Source organism: Ictidomys tridecemlineatus, chromosome 2 (assembly GCF_052094955.1).
Source record: "Ictidomys tridecemlineatus isolate mIctTri1 chromosome 2, mIctTri1.hap1, whole genome shotgun sequence".
Classification (NCBI taxonomy): Eukaryota; Metazoa; Chordata; class Mammalia; order Rodentia; family Sciuridae; genus Ictidomys; species Ictidomys tridecemlineatus.
The window spans coordinates 76434806-76460382 of NC_135478.1; the positions used below are offsets into that span (position 1 = coordinate 76434806).

Genomic DNA, 25577 nt, shown 5'->3' on the forward strand with positions numbered 1-25577 from the left:
TGGGCAGCAACTGGGGCTGCGCAGTTCTTCCGACACTTTCGCCAGGGAAAGGAGGGATGCCGGAGTTTCCTGCTCGTCACCTGCGAAATGGGGTGAATCACTGGCTCTCCTCGTGACAGTGCGGGGGCTAAGCGGGTGTGGCCAGCCAGGAGGGCCACCTAGGACTAGGCATGGGACTAGCACAGCAGGCCAAGGGCCGCAGCCGGCCGAGTCCTGGCTGAGGCAGAGGAGGGCGTGGAGGGTGCGGGGCGGAGCTTCCGGGGCCCGAGGCGGGGACTCGGGAATTTGGGGCAGGGATTGCAGCAGAAGCCGCGGGTCGGCCGTGGGTGGGGCCGAGGATGCGGCAAATGGGATGACGCGACCCTGGGCGGGCTCCTGGAAGCCGGGGCGGGGGTTTGAATCGCCGACGGGCCACTCGGTAGCCGCGGGAGGGGACCGTGCTGCCGGAGCCCGGAGGCCGGCTGTGGGGCTTGATGGGCTTGGGTGGGGCTCAGAGTTCCAGTTTTGAGGGTCTCTGGGGAAATCGTTGAGGAGCCAGCCGCCACAGCCCGGCCGAGCCAAGGAGGTCAGTGGGCGGACTCTAGGAACCCCGCTCCAGGTTCTGAGGAGCACTGGGCGTGGCCCGGGGGGGTGCCTGTGGGCGTGGCCCCGATCACTCAAGCGAGGGGTGCGTCTGGGCACCGCTTCTGCGGCCCACGGCATCCCTTGGCGCTACCAGAGGGGGCGCTGGGGAGGACAAGGCGTGGAACACAGGGTGGGAAGCGGGCTTCCCCTCCCGGAAGTGGGCGTGGTGCGGCGCGGCTCTGCGGCCCTGGTTGGGCGCGGCGCGGCGCGGGGGCGGGGCCTGCGCGTGGCGGCAGGGGCGGTGGCGGCTGCCCTCGCCCCTCCCCCGCGCGGCGCTCAGTGCCAGGCGGGAGGCGGCAGCGGTTGGAGGCTTCGCCAGGCTTTGCAGTGGGGACTTCGGCGGCGGCGGCGGCGGCGGCGGCGGCGCCTCAGGCTCCTCGGCCCTGGTGAGCGGCGCGTGCCCGGCTGGACCGCTCGGGAGCGAGCGGGGCGGGTGGACCTGTCCTCTCAGCATGTGCCGGCGCCGGCTGACAGGAGCCGGCGGGGCGAGGGGCAGGGCCCGGTGGAGGGGAGAGGGCTGGGTGGCGCGCGGGGCGCGGGTCCTCGGGCGGTGTGCCCGGGGTCAGGGCCAGGGGCTGCCGCGGGGGCCTTGGGATCCGCGGAGGGGGCTTGGGGACGGCCCAGTTGGCCTGAGGAGCGTGAGGCGCGGCCCCGGTGGGCAGGAGGCTGCCCAGGGGAGGGCTTTAGGGGTCGGAAGCCCCGGGCAGGGTGAGGAACCGCGGGCCGACCGGACACTGCTGCCCGAGGGATGTTTCCCGGGTCGGGGGCCGGCGCCCGGTGGAGCGAGATGCGGGGTGGGGAGGGCGCTGAGCCCAGGGGCGCCAGGCCTGGGGGCGGGGCCTGAGCCACCCCTGGGAGCCAGTGGGTGGGGGTGGGCTGGGGCCAGCTCCCTCCCGGCTGGGGCTAGTCGGGCCCTGCGTGGGAGCGTCGAGGGTGGCTCCCTGGCCTGGGGGTTCCCTGGTGTTGGGTGCGAGCCCCCTCGGGGCCCTGAAGGTCTGGGTTGGGGTCCAGGCAGGGCGGGGCCGGGTAATGGAGTACTGACGGTGGGGGTGGCTTGGGAAGGGATTGCACCGGGTCTCGGGAGCGGAGGGCTGGGACTGGGAGGGGTGGGAAGAGGAGGGAGCTAGCAGAAACGCTACAGGGTCGGGGGTCTGGGCGCACTAGTGATTCAGAGGTGTGCTCTCTAATAACGGGGCAGCTGGCGGGGGACCCAGGGAGAAGGAGCGAGGTGCAGGTGGGGCTCCGCTGCGCTGAAATGACTGAGGATGAGATCAGATGTTGAGGGTGGAAATGCAGGAACCGAGCTCTCCCGCCTGTCCCCCGGCGCACGCACACCAGCTCTGGGTCTCTCAATGTACTGGGGGAGGGGGGGAAGTGGCAGGCTGCGGGGAGAGCCGAGAAGAAAGGGGCTTCCTCTTGGAGGGTGGTGCTGGCCCTGCCGTCCTTTTTTGGGAGTGTTCAAAGGGTTTTGATCGCTGGAAAAGGAAATGTAGGCTTTACTGCATCGTGGTTTAGAATCACATCCTATATTTGGCTTTAATGTAGGCTGCCCTTGTTTTGTGGTGTCTGAAGTGCTTGTTCTACATGTTGCAAACGTGGGATTCAGAGTGAGAAGCAAATTGCAAGTTGTTCATCTCCCTCGGAGTAACAAAGTACAGTGGCTTTTCCTTCCTATAAAGCATTTTATTTTTCCTATAAAACATTTGTAAAAAAATGGACAATAGTGCGAACTTATAAAGTCGTACTGGGTGGCAAATATATTTACTTTTGAAAACAGTTGCCACAAAAATATTAGGCCCTTTTACCACAGCTTTCCTGCCTGGGATCACATTCTAAAGCAGTACTTATAGGTCTCTTAGTCACTCCATGTAATAACGCATCTCATTGTCCTTATCTGGCAGAACTCTCCTGACAATTAGACCTGCTAGGATAGACAGAAACATGATTAAATATAAGTACTTGTTTCCTACTGTCTTGTTGAGTTGTGAAGGCAAAAAAACCTGTTTAGTATTAATTCTTTTTCTACATTCCCTGTAAAGCTGAAGAAATGGGTAAACTATTTCAGACTTGATTCTATCATTTCAGAAGGTTAATGTAAGAATTGTTTTTTTGTGTTTTTGTTTTTTGTGGGGGGGGCCTAGGAGGTGTTTCACAGTCATGATGTTGACTAGGAAGCTTAATATTAAACATTGACCTGAGAGCTTGCTTTTTTTTAATTTAATTTTTATTTTTTGCCAGTGGATTTTTTTATAGGTGGTGCTAAGGATCAAACCCAGGGCCTCACACATGCCAGGCAAGCACCCTACCACTGAGCACAGCCCCAGTCCCTGAGAGCTTGCTTAAGTAGAAAAAAAAAAAGTGAAATAAAACTGAGAATTGTGTTGTATTGTGGCCAGAAAGCAGAGTGCCTTGAGGTGATAGGCATGTATACTGAGAATCAAACAAAGATTTGGTGTGAAAATTAAGTACACACCTTTTAAAAAATCCTAGAGTGTGCCTTTTCTGTATTTTTCTTTTCTTTTTTTTTTTTTTTTGGTACTGGGAATTGAACTCAGGGCCACATCCCCAGCCCTATTTTGTAATTTTTTTAAAACATTTGTTTTTTAGTTGTAGGGTGGACACAATACCTTTATTTATTTTTATGTGTTGCTGAGGATCAAACTCAGTGCCTCATGCATGTTAGGCAAACACTCGACCTCTGAGCCACAACCCCAGGCTCCCTATTTTATATTTTGAGGCAGGGTCTTACAGAGTTGCTTAGTATCTCACTTTTGCTGAGTCTGACTTTGAACTCGGGATCCTTCCGCCTCAGCCTCCGGTGCCACTGGGAATACAGGCATGCCGCACATGGTCTTTATCTCTATTTTTTTTTTTTTTAATTTTTAAATTTTCTTTTTTTTAGTTGTTGATAGTCCTTTATTTATTTTACATGGTGCTGAGAATCGAACCCAGTGCCTCACACATTTGAGGCAAGTGCGCTACCACTGAGCCGTAGCCCCAGCCCTCTATTTTTGATTACTTGTGGATGGTACTCTGAAGCCTGATGACTTTTAATATGTCAGTGAAATATTACTTCACACAGTATTAAATCTTATATGATTGTTACTTTGCTTGCAGATTATGTTATTGAACATTTATGTTTATTTATGTACAGTTTGGGATTAGATTCAGGGTCAATAATAGCATTTTTTAAATACTTGAGTTTTTTAAAAAAAATTTTGTTTTAATTGTAGTTGGACACAATACCTTTATTTTATTTTTACGTGGTGCTGAAGATCGAATCCAGCGCCCTGCACATGCTAGGCGAGTGCTCTACCGCTGAGCTACAGCCATAGCGCTCCCTCCACCCGGACCCCCTCCCCTTACACTTTGATTTTTTGTGATACAAGTTTTATGTGTGACACACCTGTCACTTCTGGGATCCACTCCAACCATTAGGAAAGTCACTGTAATATCTATGAGATGGAATGTTCAAAATAATAAATTATTAGTTATATAAGGGGGAATGTGGAAGATTCAGTTTTTTATGATGCAGGATATTCATTTCTTTCCTTTTTTTAATGTTTATTTTTTAGTTGTAGTTGGACACAATATCTTTATTTTATTTATTTATATGTGGTGCTGAGGATCAAACCCAGAGCCTCACGTGTGCTAGGTGAACACTCTACCACTGAGCCATAACCCCAGCCCCATTCATTTCTTGATATTTTAATTTGTCACAAACTAGTACTATAGAAACATATTAATTGGACTCTTTTACTTTTGACTTCTTTTTCACTGGTAGGACAATAATAAATTTAAGTGCTACTTTCATATTTAGGGTACAAATCCATTTTAAAATTGGTTTTCATTTGATGACTTTCCTGTTAGTCTATCTCTGAATGATGAAGACTCTTTTTGGGCGATGGTGTGTCTTTTTAAACTTAAGGTACGTTTTATGTATTAAAACATAGAATTCTTCATGAATATTTCAGTATGACCTAGTACCTAGAATATTAAGTAATAGAATCTCTCTGGGTTTTCATTGCCCTAGTTTAGGTCCTTTAAAGTGAGTGAACAAGATTCTTTACTCCTTCCTTAGCACTTTGCATCTAATGCAAATTGCTTTTTTTTTAAACAGCTTTATTAAGATATAGTTCATAAGCCATTTAAAGTATACAGTTCAGCCTGGGCATGGTGGCAGACACCTGTAATCCCAGCGGCTCAGGAGGCTGAGGTCAGGAGGATTGCGTGTTCAAAGCCAGCCTCAGCAACTTACTGAGGTCCTAAGCAACTCATGGAGACCCTGTCTCAAAATAAAATACAAAAAAAAAAGGCTGAGGATGTGGCTCAGGGGTTAAATGCCCCTGGGGTTTAATCTCCAGTACCCCCAAAAAGTCCATTTCGGTGGTATTTAGTATATTCACAGAATTGTGCAGCCATTAATCACTATAATTTTAGAACATTTTCATCACCTGAGAAAGAAACCCTATACCCAACAGCAGTCTCCTTCCACTGTTGTATCTTTTCACTCCCCATCTAGCAACCACTAACATACCTCCTGCAAGTTGCCTACTTGGGACAGGTCATGTAAGTAGAATCATTCCAATATTTGGCCTTTCATGTCTCATGGTTTTTTTTTTTTTTTTTTTTTTTTCCCCAGTGGTCAAGTGCTCCTGGGGATTGAACCCAGGAGCACTTAACCACTGACCCACAGCCCCAGCCCTTTTTTATATTTTATTTAGAGACAGTGTCTTGCTAATTTGCTTAGGGCCTCACTAAATTGCTGAGGCTGGCTTTGAACTCACCATCTTCCTGCCTGAGAACCACTCCCCCAGCTGCTGGGATTACAGACTGGTGCCTGGGTGCCAGGTTTATTTCTCACTTCTTTTATTTAGCATGTTTTTAAGGCTTATGTATGTTTTAGTATGTGCAATTCTTGATTTTTTTTTGTCAAATAGTATTCCATTGTATGGATATGCCATTTTTTAATTTTATTTTTTTGTAGTTATAGATGGACAAGATGCCTTTAATTAATTAATTAATTTATTTTTATTTTTTTATTTTTATGTAGTGCTGAGGATCGAACCCAGTGCCTAAAGCATGCTAGGCAAGCACTCTGCTGCTGAGCTCCAGCTCCAGCCCTGGATACACCATTTTTGTTATTAATTCATCAATGGATGGGCATTTGGCTGTTTTCTTTTTTTTTGTCTATTATAAGTAATACTGATATGAATATTCATGTACAAGTTTATTTGCTTGTTTACTTATTTTCTGGTTCTAGGAATTGAGTCCAGAGACTATACCACTGAACCACACCCTGAGCCCTTATTTTTTTATTATTTAAAAATTTTTTTTACTTATTTTTGTATTGGGGATTGAACCCAGGAACACTTAAGCACTGAACCACATCCACAGTCTTTTGTATTTTGTGACAGGTCTCACCAAGTTGCTTAAGACCTCAGCTTATCAAATTGCTGGGATTATAAATGTGTGCCACTACGCCTTCCTTATTTATTTTTTATTTCACAGTTTATATCTTTTTTCTTTTTTCCTTTTTTATCTCTTTTTTCCTTTTATATCTTTTTTTCTTTTTTTGGGGGTATTAGGGATTGAACCCAGGACCTTGTGTATGCTAGGCAAGCACTTTACCACTGATTTTCATCCCCAGTCCCCACAATTGAAGTCTGCTAAATTAATCTGTAACAAGATATTTCACAAACTGTTTTACAACTTAAGTCTTTTGAATTTAATTTCATAAAAAATAGGCTCATATTCATCCTGGCTAACCTAAAAACCCAGCCTTTATTTTTTATTTTATGACAGGGTCTTGTTATGTTGCTGAGGTCTCCTTAAGTTTTTGAGACTGGTCTTGAACTTGGGATCCTTCTGCCTCATCCTCCTTCCTGAGTTGCTGGAAATGCACCCAGCTCATGTACATGTTTCTGTGTGAATATCTGTTTTCATTTCTTTGAGTACTGACCTAGGAGTAATATTGCTGGATCATATGCTAGCTTTATTTAACCATTTATTGGAGGAACAGCCACACTGGTTTCCAAAGCAGATGCATCGTTTGACATTTTCACTCATAGGTACCAATTTTTCCACATTATCACCAATACTTGATATTTTCTGACTCTTTGATTCTAGCTGTCCCAATGAGTCACTGTGGCTTTCCCCCACTCCCTGCCTCAACCTTTGGTGCTGGGGATTGAACTCAGGGATATTCTACCACTGAGCTACACCCCACAGCCCTTCTTTTTTTTAATATTTATTTTTTAATTGTAGTTGGACACAATACTTTTCATTTTATTTATTTATTTTTATGTGGTGCTGAGGATTGAACCCACGGCCTTGCACATGCTAGGTGAGCACTCTACTGCTGAGCCACAACCCCAGACCCTTCTTATTACTCTGAGATAGGGTTGGGGCCGTCACTTGTGGTGCTCCTGTCTCAGTCTTCTGAGTCGCTGGGATTATTGGTGTGTGCCACTGTGCCTGGCTTTTTCCATATTTTTTATTGGTGTATTATAATTATACATAATAGTGGGATTCACTGTTGCATATTTATACATGCAAATGATGTAACAATATAATTTTTCCCTTTCTCTCCCCTCCTCCTGGTCTTCTTTCTATTATCATGAGATTCCTCCCGATTTTTTTTTTCTTCTCTAGTTTCTACATATGTGAGAAAATTCATCTGATCCTTGAGTTTCTGAATATGTCTTATTTCACTTAATGTATATGGCTGAATAGAACTCCATTATGTGTATACCACATTTTCTTTATCCATCTGTCCATTGATGGACATTGGACTGGTTCCATAATCTGGCTATTGTGAATTGTGCTGACTTTAATTCTTTAAGATAAATATCAAGAGGTATAGCTGAGTCATAGGGTGGTTCCCTTCCTAGTTTTTGAGGAACCTCCATTCTGATCTCCATAGTGGTTGTACTAACTTATGGTCCCGCCAACGTGTAAAGTTCCCTTTTCTCTACATTCTCTCCAACATTTGTTGTTGTTTGTATTATTTTTATTTTATTTTTTGTACTAGGGACTATACCCAGAGGTGCTTTACCACTGAGTCATATCCCCAAACCTTTTTTTTTTTTTTAATTTTTAATTTTTGAGACTGGGTCGCACTAAGTTGCTTAGGAGCTTGCTAAATTACTGAAGCTGGCCTTGAACCTATGATCCTTCTGCCTCAACTTTCCAAGTCTCTGGGATTATAGGCATGTACTCCCATACTTGGCTATTTGTATTTTTTTTTTTAAAGAGAGAGAATTTTAATATTTATTTTTTAGTTTTTGGTGGACACAACATCTTTGTTTGTATGTGGTGCCGAGGATCGAACCCGGGCCGCACGCATGCCAGGTGAGCGCGCTACAGCTTGAACCACATCCCCAGCCCCTTATGTGTATTTTTGATGGCTGCAATTCTGACTGAAGTGAGATGAAATGTCAGTGTAGTTTCCCTCCCCCACCCCCCAAAGGCACATTCCCAGTCCTTTTCTTTATTTTTTATTTTGAGATAGGATCTTGCTAAATTCTTAGGGTCTCCCTAAGTTTCCAAGGCTAGCTTTGAACTTGTGATCCTCCTATCTCACCCTCTGGAGCTGCCAGGAGCTGCTGGGATTACACGTGTGTGCCACTGTGCCTGGCCTATATATTCTGATTATTAATCCTTTGTCAGAAGAGTAATTAACAAATATTTTTCTCCCATTTGTTAAGTTCTCCCTTCATATTCTTAATTGGGTTTTTTTTGATTGTGCAAAAGCTTTTTATTTTGATGCCATTCCATTTATTAATTCTTGGTATTATTTCTTAAGCTTGAGGAGTCCTCATGAGGAAATCATTGCTTGTGTCTTTATGTTGGAGTGTTGACTATATTTTTTTCTAGGAATTTCAGTGTTTCTGGTCTGGTTCATTTTGAGTTGACTTTTGTGCAGGGTGAGAGATAGGGATCTCGACTCATTCTTTTACATATGGAAAACCAGTTGTTCCAGCACCATCTGTTAAAAAGAGTGTCTTTTCTCCAACATATGTTTTTGGCTCCTTTGTCAAGGATCAGATGACTGTAGATGTGTGGGTTTGTCTCTGTTTTCTGTTCTGTTCCATTGGTCTATATGTCAGTTTTTATGCCACTTTCATGTAGTTTTTGTTACTGGTTCTCTGGTATAACTTGAGTTAGGTATTGTGAAGCCTCCAGCATTCCTGTTTTTGCTTGGAGTTACTTTGGCTATTCTGGGTCCTTTTTTTTTCCCAAATAACTTTTAGGACTATTTTTCTAGTTTTGTGAAGAATATCATTGGTATTTTGATGGTGATTGCATTGAATCTATATATTGCGTTTTGTAATATGACCATTTTAACAATAGTAATTGCCTGTCCATGAACATGAGATGTTTTTCCATCTTCTAGTATTCAAGTTCTTTCTTTAGTGTTCTATAATTTTCATTGGAGAGGTAAACTCTTTGGTTAAATTTATTTGTAGTTTTTTTTTTTTTTTGAAGCTATGGTGAATGGGATAATTATCTTCCTTGTTTTTCAGTGAGTTCATTATTGGTATATAGGAAAGCTATTCATTTTGTATGTTGATTTTTTTTTTGTTTTTTTTTTTAAATTCTGTTATTGTGGTTTTGATATAAATGTTTCACTGATGGCCAGTGGTATTAAGCATCATTTCATGTGATTAATTGATATTTGTATATCTCCTTTGGAGAAATTTCTATTCAGTTGCTTTGCCTATTTGTTAATGAATTGTGTTTTTATTGTAATAAGAGTTGTTTACATATTCTAAGCTCCTCTTCAGAATTATGATTTGCAAAATTTTCATTTTGTGAATTTTTTCCACTTTCTTGGTAGTGTCCACTGAAGCACAAACATTCAAAATTTTCATAATGCCCAACTTATAAATAATGGAGTCTTATTAGTTAAAAATTACCTAGACCTCAAATCATAACCTCATTAATATTCTGATTATACAAATTAAAAGCCAAATGTGAAAGTGCTAGGAAAAGATTTGACTTAGTTAATTTTAGGATTTGCTATAGATCAAAAAGAGTTCAGTGGGAACGTGTCATTTGCCCATTCAAATCTAGTCTCCCCTACTCCATTGCCCATGGAATAAAGTTAGACTTCCTAATATGACTGTAAATCAAGGCAGTTTCTGAGGTCAGCTTGCTTGGCCTCTTACTATTCTCCTTTCTAAGTCGTCTTCATTGTCACTCCCTGAGCTGTCTTAGCTTTTAAATCTGTGATGTACTTCACCCTTTCTGAATCCTTCTGTCCTCTGGGATCCATGTGGTGAGGTTTTCATCCTGGAAAACTTCCTTGTCCACACAGGCAGACATTGTCCCTGCCCCCAGGTATTGCACAGTTATCATGCTGTCTACTACAAGGAACTGGAACTGATTTTGAGCTTATAGTTGGAAAGCTGTCTTTCCAAAGGAGGCAAGAGGCAGGAGAGAGACTGACACGTGGAAGGCTGACTGAGATTCTGTGGTTCATAGCGTGTCAGCAATGCCTGCTAGACATTTTGAGTGGATGATTATTTTTTTGAAGTTAACAGGAAAGATCCTAAGGTCAGTGGGTCTCTCTGATGTTAACATCTTTATTACTTATGTTAAAATAACATGAAGAATAGGGAGAATTTTCCTCTGCCTTTCTGGCAGTTTAGTTTGTCTCTTAACTGAAAACATGCTCAGAAGTAAAACTGATTAAAACATTTTTGTGAGGCTAGACTATTTTTGTTCAGGTTTTTTCCTCTAAAGAACAATAAGGACTGGCATATAACCTTCCCAGTAAGGCAGATGGCCATGGAACACAGTTTGGTATGATTTAGCCTTACTAAGTGCATGTAGGCCAGCCTTGAGGGTATGGGTCAGTCAGTTCCAAAACTACCCGTGTGCTCATGAGAAGCCATGTAAATTGAATTTGAAAAGGAATTACTTTATTCTTTTGTTCATGTTCTCTACCTTTCCTGGAAGCACCTGGCTTGAGTTAGTATTCTTTCGTTATATTTCGTGTTCTTTCATTCATCTTTAAAACATTAATTAAAAATATTTAGGGCTGAGGTTGTGGCTCAGAGGTAGATGCTTGCCAACTAGCATGTGTAATGCACTGGGTTAGAGTCTCAGCATCACCTGTAAATAAGTAAAATAAAAGTCCATTGACAACGAAAAAAAATAAAAAGAAAAATATTTCACTTAGGTGCATTCTACTGTCATGTATAACTAATTAAAGCAAATAAAAAATTAAAAATTACAAATAAAAAATATGTTTCACTTAATATCTTTCCGAGAATTAGAGAAATGAGTTGGCCATTTTGGGGTACATCTTCTTGTTTTGTGCTCATTAAAGTGGCAGGGTAGTAAAGAAGACAAGCAAAACCATTTCCTTATTTCTTTTCATTAGGCTCAGTGACATGGGTGTATTACAGTTTCTTGCTTTAAGGGAGGATGTGAGGTATAGGCCTTCAGAGCTGGACTGTTTCGCGTTGGGCTGCATCTCTTACTATCAGTGACTACAGTTACCTTGCCTCCCTTTCTTCTTGTGTGGTATGGAGGTGCTGATACCTACCTTGTAGGGCCATTGTCATCATTAAAAAAGGGAAAATATGTAAAGTACCTAATACAAAGTAGATACTGAATACATTCCTGTTCCTCAATCTGTCCCCCCACCCCCCACCCCCAAGTGCTGCTGATTGAATCCAGGGCCTTGACATATGTAGGCAAGCGCTGGACCACTGACCTATACTCCATTGCCCTGGTCTTCACTCTTTTTTTGTGTGTGTTAGGGATTGAACTCTGGGGGCACACTTGATCATTGAGCTACATCCCCAGCCCAATGCTATATTTTATTTAGAGAAAGGGTGTCACTGAGTTGTTTATCTGCCTTGCTTTTGCTGAAGCTGGCTTTGAACTTGTGATCCTCCTGCCTCAGTTCCCTGAGCTACTGGAATTATAGACATGTGCACTGCCCTGCTGGTCCTTACTCTTAAATATTTGTTAAAGAATGGAATTGTGGAGAATCAAATGGAGAAGTTTAATGTTTTATTTCTGATGTTAAGCTGTTAAGGTGTGAATTCCCCTCCCACCTGAAAATTTAGACTTTGAATCAAAGTTGAATCACTGAAGAGGGGGGAATTGCCTAATTTTAGGCAGGTAAAGTAGTGATAAAAATGAAGCAGTCTGTCTGAATTGGAAATGTCTATTCAAAACATCTTCCCTTATTCAGGCCTTGTGCTTGCATTCATTCCGCCTGCCTGCCTGTCCGTCCATCTAGTTTAAGGAAAGAGGTTTAGTTACTGGCAGAAGTTTGATCTTTTTAGAATTTGGAAGGAGAATGCACAGCTGTCTAGATGTGCTTATCTGGTTATAAAGTGACTGGTAGTTTATTGTGAGAAAGTGTGGGAAAAGAGCCCCCATAGTTCCATCAGATGTTAAATTAGGCCAGTCATTTGCATCATAAATTAATAACAAAAACAGGTTCCTTTTGTTTGCTGTGGTAATGAGAAATGAGGTCAAAATAATGAAATGATCATATTGAGAGAGAAACTGGATTATAAATGGAAGCAGGAGGCTTATATAATGTGTGATTTAAAGCAGTAATTTCACAATACACATTTATTTTTCCCTTTGTCATGTAATTATCTAATTTTTAAAAATTACAAATAATGGATTATATTTAGTACCAGTATCTCACAATCTCACCACTTTTTAAAAGAATGTATCTTTTTAGGGAAACTTGGGAGATTATTTCTCAGTTCCAGAAGTCCTCATTCTTAGCTGCTTGTGAGGATCAGTTGTGGGCCTTTGTGAGGACAGCTGCCAGGGCTTGGGCTTGTGTCCCTAGTGACTCTGACTCACAGCCAGAGAAGGGCATGCTGTGCTGGTTGTCTCCTGGTTTTACAGACAGGGGTCTATGGTTACAGGAGTTTGACAGACTTGCCCAAGATTGGAAACCAAATTGTCCCTTCCTTCCTCCCCCTCAGTCTCCTTCCATGTTAACATGAATTCAATTCCCTTATTGGTAGGGTGGATTTGTTGGATAGTGTGGAGTTTACAAAATTTTTTTTAATTTTTTCATTTTTACAATGTGACTCAGTCATGCCTTTCCATTTTTAGTCTTTGACCCAGTGTCACAGTTCTATTCTGTTCTCTTAACCTTTTGTCATGGTTTCTTGCCAGACTTGAGACTACTTATAGGGCTTATTTTTTTATTTCTTCATCACAGTTGGTAGCAGATATCTGTAATATTTTGACCCACTTTTTTAGGTTGCACATATAGTAAGCTATGAAGAGGGTTCTAGGTTTTCGAAAGGATTTTTAGGTGTATTTTTGAGAAACTTAAATCCATGGAATCTCTTGGATAAGCCTTTGGCAGACTTGATTTCCTAGTAATATAAGGTTCCTTGCTAGTATTTATGTAATTTTGCAGGGGGCTGCAGGGGATGGCGTCTTGCTGTGTTGCCCAGTCTGGTATGGAACTCCTGGGCTCAAGCAGTCCTTTAGCCTCAGCCTCCCAAGTAGCTGGGACTATAGGTCATGCCACCATTCCTGGTGTTTTAATAGTATTTTATTAACTATTTTTTATTTCCTCAGTCTTATAATTTGACCATTAATAAGCAGTGATTATAAGGATTTGTCTTGGGTGTTTCAGAGGCCAATTAATGTTGCAAAGGTACCTTTGTTTTGTATCTTGCCAGGAAATTCTGCATTAGGTTAACTGTATATGAAAATGCTAAGTTTTAACAGGAACAATACAAGCAAGTCCAATACTGAAATCACAAAGTTTTTTTTTTTTTTTTTTTGGTACAGGAATTCAACTCAGAGGAGCATAACCACTGAGCCATATCCTCAGCCTTTTAAAAAATATTTTATTTAGGGTCTCACTGAGTTGTTTAGTGCCTTGCTAAATTGCTGAGGCTGGCTTTGAATTCGAAATCCTCCTGCCTCAGCTTCCTGAGCTGCTGGGATAATAGGTGTGCCCCACGGTGCCTGGCTAAAATGACATAGATGTTAACAAGTATGAAGATAACCATTTAGGATTAGCAGAATTGATCATTGTTTCACAGTATGGTGGTTCTATTTCGGGGGAACCAGGATAGACTGCAAGTCTGGTCACATGGTAGTTTGTAAGAGTCTTTCTTGCCCCATTATGGAATTGAGCATGGGTCTCACATGCCAACAACTGCTAAGTCTTAATCCTAGATGAAAAAAGCTATAGTTTTATAGTTTCCTGAGAAGCCATAGTAGTCACACATGAGGAGAAAGGAAGTGTTGGAGAGTGAAGCCTTTGGGGTGTATTTTCCATTCTTGGTATGCTTGACAAAATTCACAAGTACTCCCTCCATATAACAAATGTTTAATCACCATTATTTGCTTATTTTACATGAAAGATACTTAAATTCCTTTTCATAAGGGTCAAGCATTCTTTCCTAGTTAAAGATTCGAATTCCTTTCATTCTTAGGAACTTAAAGAATCAAGACTAACTTCTTAATGTGAAAGCTCACATGCTGTCTGGGTGGTGACTGAGGAACACATGTTAACTTGAGCTGTCATCTCTTTTAAGCAGAGGGATTTATTAGGAGACGAGTCACTTTACAAGCTAGATGGTGAATTAGCTTTGTGGTTAGTAGTATCTTTAGCTTAACATTGTCATCCTAGTTTTTCTTGGCAAACGAGAGAGAGACTAAAGCCAGTGAGGGCTGACCGCAGCTCTTTGGGGTGATTTTAATAAGATAGTGTTGTCTATTTTAGAAGTAGAGTAACTGTCCTTTAGGCTCCCTCTTATGTGGGCCACTGCTGCTTTATAGTGCTACTGCAGGAAAATGTAAATTGGAAGCCTTTTTCCCTTTCCCAAGATGCCAGTTTAATTTTATGCAGTGTAGAGATGTCTTGAATCGATGGGCTGAACTACATTGTCAGGTGAAACTAATGGTCTTTTGTACCTGCGAAGGGTAGCTGCCCTGTGTGGTTCTCTGAAAATGAATGACTGAGATCCCAGACGCAGTGTATTTTAAAGGCAGTGTATACATTCAGTCCCCAACTCGGGACTGGATTGTGTTCCAGAGACTAACAGTTATTTGGAACAAACATGGTGTTTTTTTGTATAGATTCAGCATTATAAGTGTGGGCTCCCAGCCTAGACTGAAAGAATCTGTTTAACTAACAGAACAGCTTTTAAATTGTTTTTGGTGATAGTAGAGTTCTAGATCTTGAGCTTGAGCTGAGAGTCTTGTTAAAGAGAAGTAACCTTGTTCTACCCCCAAATGGCGTGCATCCCTGCCTGTAGGCCAGGCAGTATTCAGAGGCTTCATGTGAACTTGTATTCCTTCATTTCTATTTTTGAAGCTCCTTCTCCCTGGGTCTGACTGATTTTTAAGTGGTTGTAGCCAAATGACTCAAATTCATTTCCACTAATGTATTCAAAGATGATCACAGTTATTACTAGATGATCACAGCTTGTAATATTAGGACAGTGGGCTTCGTGTGGTTTTACTCATCTTTAACTCTTTTAGAGGTACAATATTAATATTTTTTAAAAGGGCTTCCTCACTGATGAAGTGTCTCTCTGAACCTTTTGTAGTTAGTCAGTGTAACAAGGTTTCAAGGGGAGAGTTGAGGGAAGGCGTGTCTGGTCAGGCCAAGCTCAGGCAGGATTACTGGAATCAGGAAGAAGCCCTGACTGCTTTTGAAAAATTCTTCTGGTTAACTTCTGAAAGAGTGATAAATCTGTACCTAGCATGCACAAGCTCTAGATTTGATCCCTCTACACACACACACACACACACACACACACACACACACACACAGAGATATATATATATATAAAATAAAGTTTTTAGCACAATTCCACCCTCCCCACCCCTCCTCTTTTTTTTTTTCATTTGGGAACCATGGCTTGAAAGGCCAATTGGCTTGTTTCTGTGACCTTTGGGAAGTGGATCAAGGTAAGGTAGAGATTGTAAATTAGATCAGCTTACAGTGGCCCTGGTTTCTTTGTATTGTTCTTTTATCAACTCTTACCCAAAAGTCACTTTTGTCAAACCATCAAACCATTAGGAAATAAATAAATTAATAATAATAATAATAATATTTCTTGTTATTGCCTCTGTGAAGAGTTTGGATTACTGGCTTCCAAGAATTCTTTTTTTTTTTTTTTTTTTGTATTTTGAAGGTTTTCAGTTCTGGGGATTGAACCTAGGGGTGCTCTACCACTGACCTCATCCCCAGGTATTTTCATTTGATTGTCTTTTTCTTAGTATAATATTTCTGCTTATATGTATCAGAATTCATATTGAGCAACAGAGTTCTGGGTTGCAAAAGAGGATTTATTTTTTGAACTTGTCTATGTAAGTCTTTGTTCATTTGATTTTGAGACAGAGTCTCACTGAATTGCCCAGGATGCCTTAGCCTCACTAAAGTTTGCAAGCTTAATGCTTTGCTTTACATCTATTTATTTATTTATTTATTTATTATTTATTTTTGTGGTATTAGGGATAGAATCCAGGACCCGTACATGTGAGGCAAGTGCTCTGCCAGTGAGCTACATCATTATCTCCTTTTATTTTATTTTATTATATTTTGAGGTATAGTCTTGCTAAGCGCCAAGGACTAACCTCATTTGCTGTCCTCCTGCTTCAGCCTTCCTGGTAGCTGGGTTATAGGCTTGTGATACTGCATCCAGCTTGATTTACTTAAAGAATGTGTTAAAGGTTGGAAAATATATGACAAGCTTCCTCTAGCCATCAGTTCTTCTTCTTCTTCTTTTTTTTTTTTTGGTGTTGGAGTCTGAATCTAGATCCTTGTGTGTGCTAGGCAGACACTTTGCTGCTAAGCTACATGCCTGACCCCAGGGATAGCTCTTTGATGCTGATTTCTTTGGTATGGACTGGGTCCTGTTGGAATCCAGGGGACAGGTGTTGGAGAGTCATTGTAGGATCTGAGAGCACACCTTAGAGTGTGCCTAATAGTACCTGGCTGACTTAGAACAGGTGTAATTGGGAAAGAACAGTGTAAGATGAGTGGGCAGGAAGGCCCAGGCTGTGGAATGCTGTGATAATAGGATATACAGTTATGGGATATGTTTGAGTAAGGTGTAAATATAGTTTGGATATGGAGTTAACAGCAGTAGATAAAAATGTTGATGATTTCTATGTCAGTACTAATTAGTTTTTGGATTAAATGAGTAGACATTAACAATAAGTGAAGTATGAATAGTTATTTTCTAGTTTGTGAGTGTGAATACCAGTAGTGCTATGTTTTATGTTCCTTAAAGTCAAAGATATCTTTTATTTATTTATTTATTTTTTTGTTTTAGGTGGATACAATATCTTTATTTTTATGTGGTGCTGAGGATCGAACCCAGTGCCTCAAGGATGCCAGGGCAGCGTGCTACCACTTGAGCCACATCCCCAGCCCCAGATGTATATATTTTTTTAATGTTCATTTTTTAGTTGTAGTTGGACACAATGCCTTTATTTATTTATTTTTATGTGGCGCTGAGGATTGAACCCAGGGACCCGCTCGTGCTAGATGAGCTCTCTACTGCTGAGCTATAGCCCCAGCCCAAAGATATCTTTATATATATATTTTTTGTGCTTCCAGTTCCTAGCATCCTACTTGGTGCACAGTTGGTGCTCATTAAATGTTAGTTGAATAATTAAATTTCACTTTTGCATGGTATACTTGTTATAGAGACTATCAATGTTCCTAATTTTGTAGAAGGTAAAATGAATAAAGAAGTAATTTTCTGTAGGTATAGAAGGAATACTAATTGTAAACGTTTATTAAATTATGACAAAAACACTTTAAAAAAAAGATATACGTACATATACACACAAACACTTTGTTAACATATTTTAAAAATTACAATTACAATTAAATTTTTTTTTTAGTTGTAGTAGTACACCATACCTTTATTTTTATTTATTTTTATGTGGTGCTACGATCAAACCCAGTGCCTGGCACATGCTAGGCAAGTGCTCTACCGCTCAGCCCCAGCCCCAGCTCGTACGTATATTTTATTTGTTTTTGCAATGCTGGAGATTGACCCTAGTTTATTTGTATGTGGTTCTGAGAATCGAACTCAGGGCCTCACGCATGCATGCAAGTGCTCTGTCACTGAGCCCCAGCCCCCCAGCCTTTTTTTTTTTTTGGTGCTGGGGATTGAACCCATGGCCTTGTGCTTTGGAGACAAGTACTCTACCAAGTGAGCTACACCTCAGTGCCCTCCAGCCCTTTTTATTTATTTATTTATTTTTTAAAGAGAGAGACAGAGAGAGAGAGAGAATTTTAATATTTATTTTTTAGTTATCGGGGGACACAACATCTTTGTATGTGGTGCTGGGGATCGAACCCAGGCAGCACGCATGCCAGGCAAGTGCGCTACCGCTTGAGCCACATCCCCAGCCCTCCCCAGCCCTTTTTAATGATTTTTATATTGTGTTGTCGTGGGCCTTGCTGTGGTGCTGAGGCTGGGTGTAAACTTGTGGTCTTTCTGCCTCAGCCTCCCAACTTGCTTGGTTACAACTCTGAGCCACTGTGCCCGACTTTTTAAAAATTTTGAGGCAGGGTTTTGTTAAGTTGCTGAGACTGGCCAGTGACATGGCCTCTGACGTGCCTCAGCCTCCTGATTGCTGGGACTATAGGTATATGCCACCATGCCAAACTGTAGTTCTGTGTTTCAGAAACTGCCATTTTTCAAAGCAGCTGCATCATTTTACATTCCCACTAGCAATGTTAAAGTGTTCTAATTTTTTTATATTCTTTCCACCCTTGTTATTTTCTGTCTTTGATTTTCACCATTCTGGTGGTGTGAAGTGGTTCCTCATTGCAGTTTTGATTTTTATATTTGAAATGACTAGTGATGTCTTTTATTTTCACATGCTTATTGAACATTTGTATATCTTCTTTGTCGAAATGTGCTATCACACCAGTCTTCCAGGATACCTTAATTTATTGAAACATTCTAATGAAAAGCACAGTGACAATACATTTTGGTGCTTTATTGCAAATTTACTTATAGTGGCAGCATGGGGTTCTTTTGGCCCTGTTTTGTAGCACTGGTTAGCAAGTTTGACTTAAAAAAATTTTTTTAAAAAAATTTGTTTTAATTAGTTACACGTGACAGTATAATGACCTTGACATATCATACATTTGAATCACATGGGATACAATGTCTCATTTTTCTGAGTAAACAGGTTGCAGAATGACATTGGTCATACATTCACATATATACACACAGTAATAATGATGTCTGTTTCATTCTACTATCCTTCCTATCTCCCCAACCCCTCCCCTCCCCTCTCATCACTTCTCTCTACCTAATCTAGTGTAGCGCTATTCTTTTTTTTCCCCTCATGTCTTTATACGTGTATTTTGTATAACAATGAGGGTCTCCTTCCACCATCCATGCAATTCTCTTTCTCCCTCCCTTTCCCTCCCACCCCTCTTCCCTATGTAGAGGTTAATCTTCTTCCCATGCGCTTCCTCTCTTCCCCATTTTGAGTCATCCCCCCCCCCCCCCCCCCCGTATATCAGAGAAGATATTCGGCATTTGTTTTTTTTTTGGATTGGCTAATAACTTCACTAGCAAATCTGCTCTAATGCCATCCATTTCCCTGCAGATGCCATGATTTTATTATTTTTTAGTGCTGAGTAATATTCCGTTGGGTACATGTGCCACTTTTTTTTTTTTTTTTTTTTTTTTTAAGAAACAGGTACCTTCCTAGCGGAGGCTTGTTTTCATCTGAAAAAAATCTGTCAAAATTGATATTGTAAGAATCATAGTTTATATCAAGATGAAGACTTGGAGTTGAGATAGCCATTAAAAAACTGATTTTCCCTTAATTGTCTTTCTCCTTTAGTTCTCATCCTTTGACACACTGACTGCCTAGAAAATGTCATTATGTCACATTGTCCCTGGAGGAGGTTGTAGAGGTTTGTTTACGGTGAACATATGAGGGCTTCTGGCCCAGCCCCAAAGGTATCATAGGGCAGGTCTTAGGGCATTATGGGGACTCCTGGAGCCCCAAGTATTTAATTTGGTTGAGATTTATTTTACTTGATAATCTGACAAAGACTGAATAAGTTACAGAATGAGTTCTGTATTATTTCATTGGTTAAATGACCTCATCACTTAAGAGTTCACTTACATGTATTTAAATTTGAAAATCTGTAAGTTTTGGTTTATATGGTATTAGTGATATTATAAATGGTAATAAAATGAATTGTTCATTATTATGTGTGTTATTTCTGGCAGTTTTTAGAGAGTATTAGAAACCATAAATGTATGTTTTTGTTATTTTCCTATTCTGGGGATTGAATCCAGGGGCATTCTGCAACTGAGCTATGTTCTCAGCCCATCATATATGTATTTTTTGAGACAGGGTCTAACAGAGTTGCTGATGCTGACCTCAAACTTGTGATCCTTCTGCCTTAGCCTCCTGAGTTGCTGGGATTACAGTGTGCCCCCACTATGTCAGGCTATGTAGTTTTTTGGGGGTGGGGGTGCTGAGGATTGAACTCAGGGGCATTCAACCACTGAGCCACATCCTTTTTGTATTTTATTTAGAGACAGGGTCTTGACTGAGTTGCTTAGTGACTCGCTTTTTCTTTTTTTTAAATATTTCTTTTAATTATTCACAATGCTTTATGTGGTGCTGAGAATCGAACCCAGGGCCTTGCACACACCAGGCTAGTGTTCTTTCGCTGAGCCACAACACTAGCCCCAGTGCCTCGCTTTTGCTGAGACTGGCTTTGAACTTGCGATCCTCCTGTCTCAGCCTCCCGTGCCGCTGGGATTACAGGCATGTGCCACCGTGTCCGGCTTGCTGTGTGGTTATTTAGAAAGAATGTTAGAGATGGGAAGCTCTTGATCTTTCTGTTGGCCTTCTACTCAATATTATTTAAAAATGATTCTTCCTACTTTCATTTGAGGCATAGAGAATTTTTCTCTTAGGTGCTATTTAGTAATTAACGGAGAGCGTTCAGGGTTATGATTTCCTTCGCAGGTCTTGGTATAGCTTGGAAGGAAAGTGGATTTTGGATAGTTAGCCTTACAGTTTTACCAGCTAAGGCTGTAAGTTTTCTTGTAATTGAATTGTCTCTCCAAGAGTACTTGTCCCAAAAGTTTCCTCCTGAAATTGGGCTTTATTTGTTTCCATTTCCCAAGGGATATTTTCATTTTATTGGAAATTGGATGTGTGGTGTTTTCTTCTGAAAGAGGAGGCCTTCTAAAGCACTTGGTGGTAGTAAAGTGTTTATTTGTTAGTAACTATTTTTTTTCCCAGTGAGTTACTTTCTTATGATTTCTTGTTCTTTGTTAAGCATACCAGATTGTATTTTTTGTCATCTTCCTCACCCTCCTTTAGAGGTGAACTGATAAGGAAATAATTTGTAATTTTACTAAAAAGGATCAGGCAGACAAAAACATTTTTCTTAAGGTGCAATGATAAGATTGTAAGAGGTATACTTTCTTGTTTCTATAGGATGTCTGAAAATTCCAGAAATAGATTTTTATTTTAAACAGTTATTATTTTTTTTCAAGAAGCATGCATAATATGTTTTTCTTTTTTAAAAAAATATACTTGGGCTGGGGATGTGGCTCAAGCGGTAGCGCGCTCGCCTGGCATGCGTGGGGCCCGGGTTCGAACCTCAGCACCACGTACAAACAAAGATGTTATGTCCGCCAAGAACTAAAAAATAAATATTAAAAAAATTCTCTCTCTCTCTCTCTCTCTCTCCCTCCTCACACTCTCTCTTAAAAAAAAAATATATATATATACTTATTTTTTAGTTATAGGTGGACACCACATCTTTTTTTTTTTTTTTTAAGAGAGAATTTTTTTTCTAATATTTATTTTTTAGTTATCGGCAGACACAACATCTTTGTATGTGGTGCTGAGGATCAAACCCGGGCCCGCACGGATGCCAGATGAGTGCGCTACCGCTTGAGCCACATCCTCAGCCCCACATCTTTATTTTTATGTGGTGCTGGGGATCGAACCCGGTGCCTCATGCATGCTAGGCGAGCACTCTACCTCTGAACCACAAACCCAGCCCTATAATATGTTTTCCTTTAAGTTCCAGATTGATACTTTGTGGGAGAGTACTGTAATTTGTGTGTGTGCGGACACATTTTGGGGTTGGGGGTGGATATTGGCAATTGAACCTGGAGGCTGTGCAGGCTGGGCAAGCACTATACCACCAAGCTACACCTCCAGCTGCTGGATCCAGTTTTTTTGTTGTTGTTGTAGTTAGAGAGAATTTTTTAATATTTATTTTTTAGTTTTCGGTGGACACAACATCTTTATTTTATTTTTATATGGTGCTGAGGATCCAACCCAGTGTCCCGTGCATGCCAGGCGAGCACGTTACCGCTTGAGCCACATCCCCAGCCCTGGATCCAGTTTTTAATCTGAAAAGGTAACTTTATTTTGTGGTACTGGGGGATTTAACTCAGGGACACTTTACCATTGAGCTTCATCCCTGTTCCTTTTTAATTTAATTTTGAGACAGTGTCTTGCTAAATTGCTGAGGGTCTCACTAAGTTTCTGAGGCTGGCCTCAAATTTGTGATCTTTCTGCCTTAGCCTCCTAAATTGCTGGGATTACATATATATATATATAAATGTATATATTTAAAAACATTTTTACTTTGATTTTACTCTTTTTGGATGCCCTACTTGTAATGAGAAGGCTCTTTGGAGCTGCTGCTAAGAGGTGGTAAGTTTTCTTTAACACCAGAGAGCTCAGGGAAAGCACTACTGCCAAAATTTAGTGCTTCTGTTGTTGTGTCCTCATATCTAAATTACAGTTTTAAATTCAGTTGATGTCAAGTCTTTTGATTCCATCTATTTGTCTCTGATTCCATCAGGACTGTCACTTATGGCCTGGATGAGTGCACTGACTTTCCAGAATCCCTTTAGAGGCTCCCAACCCACACATCCATTCTATACTTGCTTTTGAAGAGATCTTTTAAAATGTAAATCTGATTCTGCCACTCACATTTAAACAATTTTTTATGGCTTCCAACATTTTGCAGGTAAAAATAAGATCCAAACATGGCCTGAGGACCCTGTGTGATCCAGTATGACTGACTTCCCAGCCTTACCCATCTTCGTCATTGGGGTCACAACCTCTTCTAGGCTTTGTTTAGTAGTCCAGGTTCTGAATAGTGTGTTTGTTTTCCCCCCACCCTCACTGCCCCGTACCTGCCCCCTTCCAATATTGGGGGTTGAATCCAGGGCCTTTTGCATGTTAGGCAAGCTGTCTGTCACTGAGCTACATCCCTAGCTCCTTTTATTTTGAGACATGATCTTGCTAAGTTGTCAGGCTGGCCTCAAACTTAACAATCTTTTTTTGCCTCAGCCTCTGTTGTAGCTGGGATTACAGGTGTGCAGCACTACAGTCAGCTAGTGCTTGCTCTTGATAAAGACTCTTTTTGGCCAATTAACTTTTTAAAATTTTGTACTAGGGATTTAACCCAGGGGCTCGTAACCACTAAGCCACATCCCAGCCTTTTTTATATTTTTTATTTTGAGACAGGGTCTCACTAAATTGATTATGGACTCCCTAAGTTGTGAGGCTGCCTCAAATTTGTAGTCCTCCTGCCTCAGTTTCCAGAGTCGCTGGAATTACAGGCATGCACCACCACACTCCACTTGACCAATTAACTTCTACTCATTCTTTGTTTTCATCTTAGTATCACTTCTCTGAGCTAATTCTGTTCCCCTGATTTTTGGTTCTGATCCCTTGTGTACTTCTTCATCCCAAAACTTGTTTCAGCAGCACATTGACATTTGTGTGAATACTTGATCATGATGTTTCTCCACTGACTGGGAGCTCCATGAGAGTAGGGGCCAGAACTACTTGCCTGCTCACAGTTGTGTGTGTATTGTCTAGTTTGGTGCCAGGCACATGGTCAGAGCTTAATACAGTTGTCAAATAAATGAATGAGTAGAATTAAGAATCTATTCATCATTACATCTGAGTATATATGTTATTTGTATAACCCTATGGATGTGAGTAATTTGGTTTTCAGTGTGTGTGTTTTATTAGGGGTATGTGGATTATGTTAGTCCCTATATCAGTCTGTTTTCCATTGCTGTGACAAAATACCTGAGATACTTAACTTATGATGCAGAAAGATTTATTTCATTTCTTGGCCCTGGGCCTGTGTGCCTGTGGTGAGGCAGAACATGTCAGTGGGGAGTGCATGGTGGAGCAAAGCTGCTGACTTCATGATAGCTGGGAAGGGGTCTGGGTCCTAGCATCCCCTTCAAGAGCCTGCCCCAGTGATCACTTCCTTCCACTAGACACTACCACCTAAAGGTTGTACTGCTTCCCAGGAGCAGGTGCTACTGGCAGGTGACCAAGCCTTTAGCACATTGCCATTAGGGTACATTTTGGATCTAAACCATAACAGTTCTGGTGAAAGAAGAAATATCTATAGATGCCTAAGCTTCATATTGTTATAGGACCCTAAACCTTATTTTAGTTCTCCCCTTTCAGAGTTGAAGGAACCAGCAACTTGAGGACTAGGATGATTTATAGATGGGTAGGTGATAGTGTCAGGATAAACTTGTGTTTAATACAAGCAAGCCAGCACTTTTCCTGCTTTCCTGTACCATTTCTCTGAAACATTGTGTATGTTCATTTAATCTATTTAATTCCTACTTGCCCAGGATATGGAGTATTAAGAAGATGACTGAAGGGCTGGGTTGTGGCTCAGTGGCAGAGCGCCTACCTAGCACGTGTGAGGCCCTGGGTTCGATCCTCAACACCACATAAAGATAAAATAAAGGTATTGTGTCCACCTACAACTGAAAAATAAAATATTAAAAAAAAAGACGATGACTGAAATTCTTAATAGAAGGTGATTTTTTGGGGGGGGATATTGCTAGTTTTGCCTATGACTGGACTTTTGAGGGTTTTCATAAAAATGCCTTTTTAAAATTTTTTATTTTTTAAAGATTGAGAGTCCAGTCATTTCATTTCCTAGTGTAAGAGGATTGCCAAAGAATTATTAAAATTTTATTCTACGAGAAACCCCATCTGACTAGTGGAAAACAGACTTAGCAAGTTTGGACAGTCTTACAGTGTTGTGTGTGTCTTTTTTTTAACCTGTTTTTGATAAGAAAAGTAGGTCATCAGTGTAGCAAGAGTATTTCAAAACACTCATGGATTAGTTTTTAAGTGAGATTGCTGGGTCACTCGTGTCTGTAAGAGTTCTTCATTTGGCTTGAGAACTCTTGGGGTTAATCTGGCTCTTTGAATTGTCTCCTGCTCTTTGGAGAGATGCAGAGTCTGTCTCCTGTGTGCACCTTAGGGAGTCAGCTGCAGCCTCAGATGGGTTTCTGTGGTGCCACAGTGCTCTCTTGGGCTTTGAGATGGAGGTTTCTTCAGCAGTCCTTCTTCAAAGCTTCAGGAATGGGAGGAAGTAGTTATGTTTATAAAGTTGCTGGTGGTGAACAGAAGACTGGGAAATATGACATATCATAAACATGTCATCTTTGCACATTTTCTTTGTAATAAAATATATGTATATTTGTGGCATTAAAGAGCTAGAGATGTCTCCTAAGGTCTTAGCATCTCATGTTTTAATAATCGCAAAATTTGTCTTATCATTCCTATTACTTAAAGTATCTTTTAAAAAAAGATAAAAAAGGTCTTTAATCTAGATATGAGAGAGTGGATTTTAGTCTTCAGGATTGTCATGTGTTGCTGTTTGTGCTCATTTCATTTCTTATCAGACATAATTTTCAGCAGTTATTTTTGTAGTTCCATGTTCTACTCTTAATTATCAGTGAGGGTTTATGTTTTTTGTTAGATAGTCTCTAATTTCTCTTTGTAAGAAGTTCCTAAAGAGAGTAGTAGCAATATGGGTGGGAATGGAGCTCAGTGGTAGAATGGTTATCTAGAGATGAGGCCTTTGATCCCTAGCACCACCTCCAAAAAAAAAAAAA

General features: G+C 41.0%; 1 protein-coding gene and 1 pseudogene across 5 annotated transcripts in view; one reads left to right on the forward strand and one right to left on the reverse strand.

The window, feature by feature from the left end:
* The first annotated feature begins 398 nt into the window (after positions 1-398).
* The window catches only part of Coro1c (coronin 1C), an 83702-nt gene continuing 58523 nt past the window's right edge, over positions 399-25577 (forward strand). The window contains exons 1-3 of one of the 5 annotated variants that reach the window (XM_078038966.1): positions 898-1010; positions 21947-22036; positions 24297-24415. The gene's annotated coding sequence lies outside the window, so the exon portion shown is untranslated. Of the gene's footprint in view, positions 566-845; positions 1011-21946; positions 22037-24296; positions 24416-25577 lie in introns of those variants that run through there. The other 4 variants (XM_078038965.1, XM_078038967.1, XM_013365114.4 and 1 more) reach the window with 4 other exon arrangements.
* On the reverse strand, positions 15874-16008 carry LOC120892120 (small nucleolar RNA SNORA40; annotated as a pseudogene).